Source organism: Venturia canescens, chromosome 6 (assembly GCF_019457755.1).
Source record: "Venturia canescens isolate UGA chromosome 6, ASM1945775v1, whole genome shotgun sequence".
Taxonomy (NCBI): Eukaryota; Metazoa; Arthropoda; class Insecta; order Hymenoptera; family Ichneumonidae; genus Venturia; species Venturia canescens.
Genome location: NC_057426.1, coordinates 254,525 through 268,580, shown reverse-complemented (window position 1 = coordinate 268,580; position 14,056 = coordinate 254,525). Strand labels below are relative to the sequence as shown.

At 37.6% G+C, this 14,056-nt stretch overlaps 1 protein-coding gene across 1 annotated transcript in view; it reads right to left on the bottom strand.

The window, feature by feature from the left end:
* LOC122412070 (protein amalgam-like) overlaps window positions 1–14,056 on the bottom strand; it is a 248,795-nt gene that overhangs the window by 147,600 nt on the left and 87,139 nt on the right. The window lies entirely within an intron of this gene.

The window sequence follows — 14,056 nt, the reverse complement described above, 5'->3', positions numbered from 1 at the left end:
TTGTAAACGAGGTCATGAATTTAGGGGTTATTTCAGTCTCTAATCTAACCTGGAACAAACACATTTCATACATTGCTCGTAAAGTCCTTGCGACGCTTCATAGATTCAAATTCAATCGTTGTGCTTTGTCACGTGCTCTTCGGATAAAATTGGTTGTATCCTTGATTTTTCCCCATATTAACTACTGCTGTGTTGTATAGGGACCGTGCGTGAGCTATAGAGGCAGCACTATCGCCGATGAGTGCGCTGTCTCGTGTCTCAATGGGCAATTTTTCCAGTGCTATTCTGACTGTTAATCATTGAAAATAAGTAATTTTTCGGGAAAAAAAAATGATTAAAGTAATCAAATACGGTTTTTGTCCGATCAAAAATGATCGCATTCGGGGCCAAAATGACATGAAGGGAAAGAAACTGTTCGAATCGAGACACGTTTTAAACGTCGTCGAAACAGAAATGTCAGTGGATGAAGTGACAGTAACAGGGAAAGTCGTGGCTCAGACTCGTGTATCTGTTCTCTATGACGTGAAAATAACGGTACGCATTGAAAATTTTGTGATCTTTAAAAAAGATAATCTCTTGAAATTATGAAAAATTAAATATCATTCATCTTTTAGCTCGATGGCAATAGAAACATCTTAAATGCTGAGTGTTCCTGCAAAGCCGGTCAATCAGGGAAATGCAAACACATTTGTGTACTGCTCCACCATGTGAATTCACCTGAAAGCGCCTCATCAAAAACAAGCAGGCCGCAAGAATGGGGAAAGCCTTCGCATCGTCAACTTTTTGGCTATGATAAAGGAGCCCTAATGTCAAATTTGTTTCCACCCAAACCTCTGTGCACCAAGGCATCTAAACTCGAACCGTGTTTAGTATCGTCAAAAATGGTTGGGCAATCATTGGCTCATACTCCGCTTTCTACAATGCTGCAATTTGAAGAAAAGAACCAAGCAGAGATTATAGCAGCAGAGTCGCTAGTGGAAATAACAAAGATTATGCAGTTGAAATTAGCATCAGCCCAACGTGAATTGAACTTCCCTTTTTTTCAAATGTTATACTTTTAAATAAGTGCAGTCAAGTATCGCTAAAACTGAAAACATCGTTTGATGAACACAAATAGTTTCTACTCTTATTTGTTTAAAATTGTAGTTATAAGTCATGACTGTTGATATATTAAGAATTTTATAACAAAATTAATTGTCGAACAAATTAACATTGGGCTGTTATTGTTATCAAACGTATTTATAATATCTCAAATGAATGAAAATTTCAAATTCGTATTATTTACTTTTTTTGTCGAATGATTATTTATTTTGGTCCTTAGTATACATGATTTCTGCAATTTTATTTACAATTCTGTATCATCGTAAACATACATTATTATTGTTGGGTAATTGGTTTCTCAATGTTGATAAAAGCACAAACAGCAAAAACTATTTCATCTATGTGAGGGAACAACGATATAGGCACTCGTGAAAAAATATTAAAATCTTTAATTCGTTGCATAATTCGCTCTATGTGTATTCTCACTGAAGCAATAGAGTACGTTTCCTCTACTTCTTCAGGTGAAAATTGAGGGTTGTGTAGGAATAGAAGCATAACAAAAATGGCCTTTTTATTTTCGACCTGAGCACGGATTGTTGGAAAACCTTTATCTGCAAGAACAACATCTCCAGATTCAATTAAATCAATTAAGCCACAATCATTTGTAATAAAACAGTCTCCTGCTCTGCCACCATAACACTTCGAAACGAAGCTCACAAACCCATTTGAAGTACATCCTACCAAAAACTTCACTGTATGATGATTTTTGTATTCGGAGTACATTAAAACTCTTTCTTTCACCTGTGAGGGTACTTCAGTATTCACTTCAGTACAGTCAATTATCACTTGTGTTTTTGGATAGTGTTTCTCAAATGCTTCTGGTAAAGTCGCTTTAAGGAGGGTGGCTACCGACGATACAATGTTGCCATGCTAAACCATGTTAAATACATTAAAAATTTCAAAATGATAAGAATTTAATAAAATTTGGTGAACATATTCTTTAGGGCCAAATTTGACAGTACAAATTTTTTAAAATTTTTCTTCTGTACAGTTATCGAGTAATTGATCACTAAAGTTCAAGTGTATAAGCATAGCGTTTCCATATATATAGGTATACATTCCGGGCATAAGAAATCGGCTTTAATCCATAATTACTCGATAACTAAGCAGATTCACTCGACGGAAATTGCAGTTTCCTCTAATTGTAAGAATAACCTCGTAATGTAGTATTATTATAAATTATTCAATTTTTTAATAAACTAAGAACACGATATTATACTAAATCACATGATTTCCAAAAAAAGTTTCCACAGCGTTTTGTGACAAGGTCAATAGTTTCGCCGTAAAAGTGAAAAAATGTCGAAATTTTCTTCAAAGCCAATTTTTTGACGTTGAATAACTTTCGTAGGAGTAGGTTTAGCGTAAAACGCCAAGAGACTTTTTTTATAGAGCGTTCAAATCCCTACAAAAAACCACCTTGGGCGTTGTCGTACCCTCACCCGTTACCGAGGAATAAAATTCAAAAGCAGCTAGTAACGTCTTCCCTGTGTTATTTAAATGGACAATAGAAAATCGCGATGAGCGACCTCTAAAAAATTTTTTTAAGGGTTCAAATTTTGTCAGGCATCTTTTTCACCTCACTGCGATAATTGAAACCCGGGCTTTGAAGAAATAAAAATAGTCGATTTTTTTGAACCACTCTAATATATATATATATATATATTATGGATGTCGACTGAAGAAACTTACGAGTCAAGAACCTATTGAACGGAATACAGCAGATGCTAAAAGAGGTTGTTCTGGCCATTACGTTGTACATGCTGTATCGGCGTGCATCAGGTGGAAACGTGCCGAACAGAAAAATCACGAGAATTGGTATTTATTTTGCAAATATTTACCAGGAGCGCAGTAGCGAGCCAGTATTTGCCTATACCGCTCTCTCGTTCAGAGTATACGCTTTTATATTCCCTTGGGAGAAGTAATACAAAATCGAATTTTGTCACAACTTCTTTTTTTTCCCAAGATTGACTGCTTCGTAAAAAGGACTATGACGAGCAATTCATGTTTCGTCATGCAACTATATCGATCTTGTTTTTCCTCGTATCACTTATGTATTTATCAAATAGCGTTTTGCGATTTTAGTAAATAGTGTTTTGTGATTACCACGTTTGATTAAAAGTGTCGTGAAATTAGGTGCTGCTATTCAAATCAATAAACAACTAGAAAAGGCTAATGCTTATAAATAAGTTCACCTGTAAATAAGCTTGCGCTCGTGACGGCGCAAACTATGACTCTTCGAGTGTCACGATGGAGTCAGTCGCGCGCTTTTATACTATCTCAAAACGTATAAATTGGTATACTTTAAAGATGCCTTTTCAACGTTCATTGGATGCGAGAAAGCCCTTAATTCGCTCCTCCGAATTCATAATGAGCTGACTACGTTTTACCAACGCATTCGTTCGAATACAATCGTCATTCTACGACAGCTAACCTAATCTTTTCATCAGAAAAGCAAGAATGTTTCGAAACTCGCCGCGTTACAATCAGATTAATTCGGCCCAGTCGAAGCCAGCTTTCTCTTCTCCCGATATTCTATATAAAAACCGTCGTATCCTATTCCCCTTTTCGTCTACACAAATTCACAGCACACTGTTAAAAAAAAATTCTTTTTCCAAGTAATTCAAATTATTTGAGGGAAATTCATTGGCTACTAAAATATTTTCATTTGGGTTGGATAAAAAAATATTTTACGTCCAATAAATCATTTTTTTGGCAGTTATTGATTAGTCGTTATAATAAAGGTTCTTGAAACTAAATACCGTTATTTAAATTAAATACAGAATTGCTGCCAATAGCAAATAATATATTTTCGTGGTAAATAAATAATATTTTTGGTGACAATATTTTATTTTGATGACATACATGGAAATTACTCATGAAAAATATGCAATATTTTTCATTGGAAACACGCAACGTACTTGAAACAAGTAATTGACTTTTATTCCAGCAATCGCATTACTCTTCGGTATAAAAATAAAAAACTTTAATCGAAAAAATTTGTATTCCAGGAAGAAGAAAGAAATTACTTTCTAAATTAAGATTGTACATTTTTTTCATTTCGAACAAAACATACTTTGGCTGCAAAAATTCGAAAGCTCTGTCGAAATTTTTATTTAGTCAGCCGAATTAAATTGATGCATTGTTTGTAGTGAACGTGCAATCTCGTCTATTAACGGTCCATTATTTTTAAGAAATTTATATTTGTTTTCATAAAAATATTAAATTTATGTCAAATCTTTCGGTCACATGATCAACCAGGGTGGAGACTGTTCGAGTCAATGCATTTAACAGATGAATTGATTGATTGATTGTTTATTATTATGCTCTAGTTATAATAACTATGAAGCAAATTATGACAAATTTTAACAATTTTGGTTTTAAGTTTTAAGTTTTAAGTTGCTAAATTACTAATATTTTAGTTAATATAGAAGCGCACATGAGTGTATTAATAATAATATAAAGTAGGATAACTTAAAATAACTTAACTATCCTAGCCTTCACACATTATAATTAAGAGTTTCTAATCTAAAAATATATGAGAAAAGCCGCGATTTGAACACTGAGAGCGAGCTAGCGGATGTCACTTCTTTCGGAAGACTATGCCATTGGTAGGCAGAGGATAGTCGGAATGAGTTGTGTAGTGTCTCGGTTCTATGATTAGGTATATAGTAAAGGTGCGATTTGTGCTATCACCGGCAGTTAGGAGACGAGCTGAATGGCGGTCAGAGAGATTAACTCTCGGTAGTAGTTCACAGAGGTACGGTGGATAACACAAGTTCAACAATTTGTAGGTTGAAATACCTAGGAAGTAGAGACGAGAATTTTTAACTGAGAGCCAGTTAAGGCGATGTCTATACGGAGTGACACGCTCATCGCGACGTAAGTCGAATACAAATCTTACACAACAGTTTAATAACCTCTGTAACTTTGTATTTAATTCCTCAGTAAGATCATTGTACACAAGGCAGCAGTAATCAAAATGAGGAAACACAAGGGTTACAATTAGCTTAGCTCTTAATTCTCGTGATAATGAGTTACGTAGATGCTTGAGTTTATGCAATATAGCGTGCACTTTTCGGCTAATCAGAGTGACATGCTTATTCCAGGCGAGATTATTAGTGAAGATTACGCCTAGATTGCGCGCTTCTGTCGTAAACTGAAGTATATTCGGCCCAACTTTGATACTCGGACACAATGCCAAGTCAATCTTTCTCACCAAGGCACTACTTCCAATAATCAAGGCTTTGGATTTATTTACATTTAATTCTAGAATTGAATGGTTTAAGAGAGAGAGAGAGAGAGAGAGAAAAAGAGATGAGGCAGATTTGCTCTCCATAAGTAGTATGAGATCGATCCATTCGATGATTCAGTCATAAGTAACCAGCAAGACCGAAACCTCAGTATTTCAAGTTCAAGAATTTATTACTCGTACTACGAACTCATTGCCTCATTAACGACTTTTGAAACGACAAAACTGCTTTCAAATAGTTCAATGTTCTAGTGACTCATCCTCGAGGGAGTCGAAAGTGTTGCGCAAGTTTCAATGGAAATAAGCGGTAAAGAATTCGAAAAACAATGCTGAAAACAACGGAAAAGAGTTATTTACATAACGAATGCCAGGTGGAATAATGGGATAATTGCTTTCGCCACCTCAAGGTAGTTATTCAACTTTGAATAAATCATTTGTAAACATTTTCTTGGTGATAGGAGAAAATGTATAATTTTCCAAAATATTTAGGAATTGCCACTCTTCTAAAAAAAAAGCGAAATTTTAATACTTGGCGTCGAGCCGCTACCGCGTCTCTTGATAAGGGATTGAAGAAGGATCCCTTGTGTGCTGTAAAACGCATTTACTTTCAACTATTTACAAGATGCCTCCGAATCTATCGGATTATCAGCATGGTCTTCCCGCACCACAATGTTCCTTCGCTCTTGTCGTCTATATACTTGCTCGGATATCTTATGTTCTTTTGGCTATTCCTATGTATTACATTTTTTTGTTTTCCTTTTGTGCACAGTGCTCTTTCTCCCGACGAGGATTTCTTGATCCGTGTAACACGCTAAACCACTCGTGCGACCAAAGTTGGTACGATTTCGACGGCGCAGCAAGAGGAGCAGTAGCAACAGCAAAGAGGAGCTCCATGCATCCGGAAGCTTTGAGCTCGTTTACATTTATGAGATGCTCACAGGCACTTAAAAATTTACAAAGTTACGACGAGTATATTCCGCCTTCGCGCTGACGGTTCAACATAACATTATCCGGGTGCTGGCGCTACACTAATATAGGCCAAGTGGCTCAAGTTTTATCCAGGAATAAAGGAAAATTCGGAGCATGAATGTCGAGTTAGACCCAAGAGCCAGTCACTTGTGTGCGATGTTCATAGAAATCGTGATGGAGATTATAGAATTTTTAAACATCACTTATTCTCGTCTTCTAGAAAATTCTGTCCGTTGAAACAAACGTTTGAAAAAAGAAACAAAAGCCAGCGGCTCTCGAACTCTTTTTGACGTCAATTGAACACGCGCAAGTACGAATAAAGTAGACGAATCTGATGTCGGAAGATTTGTAAATAGGAAATGAAAAACCGTCACCGTGGAAGGTTCTGAAGGCATGGTAGTCGGGAGCCGAATCGAAAGGGAAGCAAGCTTTACACGCTCTGACTAAAACAATCTGCTTCTCGTGTGAGACGACTGACCGAGCTCAAATCTATCCGTCGACAAACAATCCCCGTTAACCCCAATTCCGCTCGGATCCTATTCATATCATTCTTTTGCAGTTGTGTATCCCTGTTTTTTTTCCCCTTCGTTTCTCTATCGACGGAAAAGTCTCAAAATTTTACTTTCGCGGGAACCTTTCTGTCCACATTAATTTAATCAATAATACTTAGCTGCGCTCCGCATTCGGTATATTCCAGAATAATAATTTATAAGAAACCACAAAAAGATTGAGGCCCGCGCGGGCACCAGAACTCTCACTCGAACAACGAACAAAGCAATTCGATTGCGTGGCATTTCGCGAGCGTACACGTTTCAGATTCGTATGGACTTGTTCATTATTTTTCAAAATTTGGCACAAAAAAAATAATGAAATAATAGCAAGACGAATAACGAAGTATAGAAGGCCCCATAAAAGCGAATGCAACGAATGCGAACATGTAAAAAAAAAACGAAATGAAAGTAGAGTACCGATCTAAATCGTAATGCTATGATTTTATACTTCCACCATAACGAGTGTGAGCAGCAACCTCGAGATGTATATGTATATCTGGATGAGAAAATTCTATGAAAATTGCGAGGTATCATCCAAGGGTACATAACTTTGGTAAAATTTTATTAAACTATCGTAACAATTTTACTGGTTGCATCACGTGCACTTTGCGATGACGTACGACGATGTCAGATCGGATTAATTATTCCACTTCATTCTGGTAAAAGCTGCATTCTTCTGACGTCTTTATAAGCGTATATCGAAAGATGAAACAACGATGGCCTTTCTACGAGAACACATGTATACGAGATATTTCACATTATTTTAACTCGCCCCCGAGCTACAACATTTTTTTTAAAGCTCACACACTTTACGAGCGAAAAGAAGTGCCTCTTTCGAAAGTTTGTATATTTTTCAATTTTTTTTTTTTCAATGTGCTTCTCATCAAGTTCGAAATTTCCTTCAAGTCCTTGCTGCATAAAAAGCGCACCGTTCAGCCAATTTTAATATAGGGTAATATAGGGCAAAATGGACACATGGGGCAAAACAGATACAGTGTCCACTTTGCCCCATAAAGTTGAATTGCGGGCAAAACGGACTTTCCCGAAACTGAAATTTCATGAAACGCATAAAATTTTTTTTTTCGGTTCCAAATAATGTCCTGACCATAAATCATGGTAAATTATTGAATTCCACGGTGACATCCCCAAAAAATTCAAGTTTCGGAGCAAAATAGATCCCAAACTACTTTCTCACTATCTATTCGCTTTTTTAACTTATTTTTAAAAACCACACTAGTCAAAGTACGAATAAGGAAAAAAGGTTTTTTATTCATTTTTTACAAAACTCGCACTCATAACTGACATCTTCGTACGTCTTCAACACTTGTACACACGGTGTGCCTATTTTTTGCATGTTACACAGTAAATTCAATCTTCGGAGGACGACGGTGTAACCCTTCGCAAAAAATGCAAGAAACGTCTTCAAAAGACGAGGACTTAGCTGTCTTGGTGAGCGTTTTTTCCTGTCTGCTAAACTACTACATTTAGAAAAATTTCGATATTTCAATTTTTATGCCTCTTGGAGGCTGTGTCCGTTGTGCCCCGGAAAATTTTCTTGAATAAATTCCGGAAACGAGGACCATAAATTAATGGTCGGACTCCGATATAGTGCGAACACGAAGTATACTCCAACACGATGGACCCAAAGTTGAGTTTTTGCATTCCTCAAAAACATGAACAGAAATGGGATATAAGATTTGACTGATTTCTTTTCATTTAGATCCAATGAATGGATCCTGAGTGGTCCCATTTCTTTCCCCATATTACCGAGTTGACATTCTATTCGGGGACAGTCGCTTGGAACGGCTACATTTTGAAAAATGTCGGAGCAGGACGTTTCGGCACAACAACGGCGCCCATGCGATCGAATTATTGAATTCATCGTGTTTTTATTTTTTTACGATATTGAACATAATGACAATTTTTTTTTGTTATGCGTAGAATATTTTCCTTGTCACTGAAAATAGAAACCAAAATTTTTCATATGACTATTTCGAGCGCGTTAATGGTAATAAATAGTTAAAAAAAGCGATCCATCTCCGTACATCCACACACACTTTGTCGATGTTAAACACTCGTGTAATATTGAAACGCGGGCGACAGGGGTTGCCGGGGGCGAAGACCTTCGCGGGGGCTGGGGGCAGAGCCCCCCGAGAATGACTATTAAAATTTTAAGTTAATCATCATGAGTACCATCTCATCCCGTACTCTGCGAAATAACTTGTATTTTATTATGGTCGATTTGGCATGGAATGTCATATTTATTCAGTGGAATTATTTTCGAATGGGAGAAATGTGAATACTGTTTTTCAAAAACATTCTACGCGAATTGACAGCAACGAATTTATTATAGAAACTAAAACAACTTGATTTATTGAAACGTTCTCGGGCGAGAACGTGCCCGCGCCCAAACGTCCTCGCGCCCAAACGGCTAGCGCCCAAACGTCTCGCGCCGAAACGTCCTTGCGCCGAAACGTCCCCGCGCCGAAACGTCCCCGCGCTGAAACGTCCCGCGCCAAAATGTCCTCGCGCCGAAACGACCGCGCCGAAAAATGTCGATTTTTCGATTTTTATGCCTCTGAGGGGCTGTGTCCGTTTTGGCCCGTAATTTTTTTTTTTACGAAATTCGGAAAACAAGGACTGGGCATCAATTTTGTGACTCAAAAATAGTTGAAAGACCACATGCTCATCAATGAAACTTGCTTAAATCCTTAAGTGTCCATTTTGCCCCATACTACCCTACATTGGATTCTTATAATCGTATTTTCAGTTAATCTTGAAGCTAATCGTGATTCATTGATATCTAGATTATTTCAAATCTATATCCGAGTGAATTCAACCCGACCCTTGTAGACTGGCAATCCTCTGTAAGGTAAAATTAACCAGATGAAAAAACTAGGCCATGTCAGTTGACTCGTATTCAGAGACGCGGCGGCGATGGCAGCATCACGACGCCAGGTATCAGAAAAGACAATGTTATAAGAAATAATCCAGGGGTTCGTTGGGATCGAAAATTCATTACTGATTCCAAAAAATTTACTAAAATCGTGAATAAAAAAATACGCGAATGAAAACTTGATGTACAACAGTGGTAAATCAATGGGGAGGCGGAGAATACTATGGATTTTTTTTGTAACCCTTGTGGCGTCGATGGATATTTTGTTAGCGATAATGTTACAAGATAAAAAATGTACTTCGACGGTGGCAAAATCTCCTCGAACAAGGCTAATAATTCGTTCGTTTTTGTCACATTGTTTAATAATTATCATTCTTCAGCGAGTTTTTGTCGTGGTCGTTGAAACCATTCGTCATATTTTATTCAAGTTTGCTATTCTTACAAGACCTGCATAAAGTTCCACCGAATTTTAAAGTCTCTCGTTTGTAATTTGCATACTTCTTACCTTCATCCCAGCATTATCGATTTTTCGTCGCTCCACGACGTCGTTCTTCATAAGTCCAAGAATTTGAGGAACCTCAAAACTTTCGTTTCTGTTGAAGAGATTATATCGTCTGGGAGCTGTCTCACGAAAACTCTACGTTGGAAGCTAACAGAATGATATTCCTCATCGTGTTCACGAAAGGAATAAAGAATTTTCTCATTATTCATTTCCCGTTGACCTCCACTTTTTTTTCTATATTTTGTTTTGATTTATGAAAATTACATCGGGAATCGAGATCCCTCGAGACCTTTACTATTTTCGTGTACAACCACGCCCTGTCGATTGCCAAAACTGATCGGATACAACCGATACGCTCGGAAGAACGTTAAATTGCCGTTTTAATAAATACATTTATACAAAGATTGTCTCGCTGGGAAAAAATGGACATAATAACGGTATCTAAAAAATAGATAGCAATCATCGGTTTGTTAACTTATTAACGAAATTTGTTCATGAGAAAGAACTCTGTATTGTGATTGGGAGCGATTGCTATCTCTTCTCTTTGCAAATCTTGTAAGCTGTCATTGCAGCGTTTCTTGAAACAACATAGTTTTCAATTAAACAATTGCATTAGCTACGAATGCATCTATCGAATAGCCCAAACTGATGAGCTGAATTCTGAGCACGGAAATGCAGTAGCTCAATTCAAATAAATTTATTTGAGAGTCCAACATCGGTACCGTTTATATTTCAGTTTTTTTTTTTACATTTTTAAACGACATATTCACGATAAGATATTTGTTAACTTATTTATTTACAGACGAAACGATCGATAAATTTTCAAACACAGCGGTAGGTAGAAACATATGAAATCGAGATTATTGCACTGTATTGTGGCGTTCGATCATACGAGTTGGATTGGGAATACGAAACACGCCGGATAAACAAAATTAATCAAGGCAACTCTCAAAAAAGCTTCTGTCTGAAATTCTAAGAATAATTCAACTGTCGAACAGATGGAGACTATAGTCGTAAAAATGGCAAGTGCTCGTACTAAGAGCGATGTCTAAGAATGTTGGCACTTGATGCAGATGCTATAACAAAATTTTGCTGCTTCCTTCATCGCTCTCCACTTGAACTCTTGCACCTTCTTTTGCTCCTTATTCATACTGTATTCGTGCATCTCTCTGGCTGGATATCGCACATGCCGTAGCGGGTGTGTCCAATGTGAGATGTGATCGAGGCGAAATACTACATTCAGGATGAAAACTAAGTCAAAGGATTTCTTTTTATTTTCTCATTGAATCGCCCTTGGATTGATTATTATCCTTAAAATTGAGTGATCTTTGCTCGCCCACGAGCCATTATCCCAACACCAACTTGGCCACTATTGAACATATTTAGCGATGGAACACTCTATATATGTACATTTATATGTCGTTTAGCAAGCGTCGACTCCGAGGAGCATCCCCGTATCTTACACACTTTCTACTTCTCTTCCTGCACTTACGCATACTTATGTGTGCGTGCTTGTGTATGTGTGTGTGTGCGCGCGCGCGTGCGTGGGTTAGATACATCCTTGTCTAACGCCCTTACGAGATTACAGATAGAACTGGAAATCCGCCAAGCCACTTCGCCCTTTGTCATTCGTTACAGTCACGCACAACCGCGGTGAATATAATTTGTACTCTTTCTCACTTCCTTCGTACTTTTTTCTTGCATTTTGTCGGATCGTGTCATCTTCCATATTCATAGAGTGAAATGGATCTTCAATTGTCGGCTTTCACAACCCTACAATTTTTTCTCAAACCAACGAATAGAAATGTAAAAATGTGGCGGTCTCTTACTAGACAATTTGGATAGAAAATTTCGCTTCCGTTCCGCATGTCTCTATGCAAATTCACTAAAAGAAATTTTTCATTTAGTTCTGTTTGTCGGATAGTCCGAAGCCGGACCCGACGAAAGAACACATATTCAAGTCCCGTTATAACAATTTTTCCGAAGCTTTTCCGAACTTCTAAATGAAAAAAAAAAGCTGTCGAAAAATATCCATCCGATCTTCTTTCATTATAATTATGCATGTGGCTGCGAAGGAAGGGTTCCACGTTGGTCAGATTTTTTTCACTTGCCCGCAAAAGATATAATAAAAAAAACGGACATATTCGGCTGAGTACGTTCTGGGGTGTGAGCTGATCCTGAAAAGATTTTTTGAATATGGAAATCTCATGCTTTGTCCTTTGCATATTACAACACCGCAGTGAAACGAATGAACGCCGAAACCGGACCGGATACAGAAAGATTTGTTCAGAAGTTTGAGCTTCCATGAATCCATCTATGCTGCGCGAGCAGGACGCAATCACAAGCTTCGTGGAACAGCTGGCAATCTCGGCTGACACCACACACCCGATCAAGAACATTTCGATATTAATAAATTCGAACGAGAATGAATATTCGTACGGTAATTAAGCACGGCATATGCGTATGAAGAAATATATGAAGGAGACAAAAAAATCTCTTCCATAACTCTTTCCTATGTGGATTACCAATTTACTGACCGCTGACTCAACCGAATGGATAAACTCTCAACGTAAATTCCAAGCCATGGTAAAAAGATAAAAAATAGTTGTAGGTCGCAACAAAAGTATGAATCTGGAGAAGTTGGAAAATCTACGTATTTGTGTTGTTAAAAATTATCTCAATCGTCAAAAAAATTTGACACTAACAACAATTCCACTATGAAAAGTTGCTTCCATAAAAAATATCTCAGAATGGCGGAAGCCATTAAAACCTGCTGGGAGCAGGATCGACGGAGGAACAATTTTCGAAGCGCAAGAGCACCGGGCCGACAGAACGCTTAATTAAGACTCGAACTTTGTTGAATCCGGAGAGAAAAGACACCAAAGAAAAAAAGAGAAGTAAGATGATGAAGAGGAAGAGGAAGAAGAAGAGGTGAAGGAGAATGCAAAAACTGGAAGCATCACGTTTCTTGCATTAAGGGAGGTATGACACGCGGCCGGCGGGTTTCGCATCCTGAGAAACACGGAGATAGCGCTTCAGACCGCAAAAATTGTAGATAAAGTAAAACGAGACGAGACGCGCGGGACACAGATGTAGAATTAAGACGGGATCCAGCCACTCGGTACTCCCCTAGTATTTCTCTCCACATAGTTTCGCATCGAGCGAGGGGTGGGAGGAGTGGGGGGGGGGGGTGGTAGAAGATTGCGAGGAGATATCTAAGAGAAATGGATGGGAGGAAACGGAAGAAACCGGAAAGGTTGATACGCGAAGGAGATGAAACTGGATTCTGCTAAATGAAGCATGACACGTTTGCATTTGAAGACGAAGAAAAAAAGATTGAAGTTATATAATTGAAAACCGGATGGAACAAAGACACGAAAATATCCGGACCAATGTAAAATTAGATCGAACCGAAAGACCAATTTATGAGCTCAAAGTAAATATATTACAATTTAGAGCAAAAACTAAACATATTCGAGATGAAAGGAGAATTCAATCGAATCGATTTAAATGTTCTGTGATTAAATTACATCTACGTTGGCTGACTCATTATACATTGAGTGACTCTTTTTATTAGCACATTTCAAACTACCTTACATTAATATGAAATGAAAAAAGTGAATCATTTGATTTTATCTCATGATCACAAGGTGAATATAATTGAAATATTTGCTGCGCAAAGTAATCGTAAAACTCGTGTAATTTTGATAAATCATAAATTCATTAAAAGCCCGAAATAACCTCCAAGGCAGAATTACTGCCGAGTCTTTTGTCCCTACCACTGTAAC